The following is a 1071-nucleotide window of genomic DNA, read 5'->3' on the forward strand; positions in this document are numbered from 1 at the left end:
TGTGAGCCATAGGAAAAATTTGGGTGGGCTCTCATTCCGGGGTGGTATTGGTTGTTGTTGAATGCTTGCTTTGTCGGGCTTGATTCCCACACTCCATTCACTTGCTCCATACAACTCCCCTCTCCAACCATCAAAGGACACTCATTTGGTGGATGTCCTTGATCTCCACAAATTTCACAAGAATACACTTGGTTCCTAATAGAAGAAGTGTTGCTTGAACTCATCAAGGCAACTTGTTGCTTGAGCTCTTCTATTAACCCCTTGACCTCAACATTGTTGGCCGACTCAACGGTTGACTTTCCCTTTCTCTTGTGCCTATAATTATTCCAATGAAAGGTTCGGGAAGCCATTTCCTCAATAAGTTCCTTGGCCGTCTTGTGATCAATTTTGTCTAATGCCCCTTTCCCGAGCCGGAATCTAGGTTCATTTTCATTTCATTGCTCAACCCCTCATAAAAGTTGTTGATCAACTCATCATCTCCAATCCCGTGATGAGGAAACAACCTTTGGAGTCCCTTATACCTTTCCCATGCCTCGTAAAGGGTCTCATCATCTTGTTGAGTAAAGCCTTGAAGCTCACTCTTGATTCTTGCGGTTCTTTGTGGTGGGAAGTACTTGTTTAAGAAGGCCTTGGAGACATCATCCCAAGTCCGAAGAGAATCGGGCTCACAACTCTTCAACCACTCCTTAGAACTCCCCCTCAAGGAATAATGAAAGAGCCTAAGGCGGAGGGCATCCTCTGACACTCCATTTGCCTTAAACATGTCACAACTATCCAATAATTCATTAAGATGTTCGTTGGGGTTTTCGGTAGCTCCCCCTCCGAATTGGTTTCCTTGGACTAGTCGAACAAAGTAGCCTTCACATCAAAGTTGTTGGCTTGAATCGGTGGCTTGACAATACTTGGGTTCATCACCTTCTTCGGAGCCAAATTATCCCGCATAGGAACCGCGGCCATTGTTGCTTCTTCGGAAATTCCAAATGGATTCTCAAAAGACTCAAAAGTACCCGGTTCTTCTAGAATGTATTCCACTACTAAATGTTCTTAGGAAGTTGGAGTTTCTATCAATCT

The 1071-nt window shown here is 44.3% G+C and overlaps 1 non-coding gene across 1 annotated transcript; it reads left to right on the plus strand.

Annotated features, from left to right (window-relative positions):
• Nucleotides 1-482: 482 nt before the first annotated feature.
• LOC141593881 (small nucleolar RNA R71) lies at nt 483-589 on the plus strand. Its single transcript, XR_012521937.1, has one exon. It is a non-coding gene; the product is annotated as a small nucleolar RNA R71 (small nucleolar RNA).
• Nucleotides 590-1071: the final 482 nt, after the last annotated feature.

The sequence above is a fragment of the Silene latifolia genome, chromosome 7 (assembly GCF_048544455.1).
Source record: "Silene latifolia isolate original U9 population chromosome 7, ASM4854445v1, whole genome shotgun sequence".
NCBI lineage: Eukaryota > Viridiplantae > Streptophyta > Magnoliopsida > Caryophyllales > Caryophyllaceae > Silene > Silene latifolia.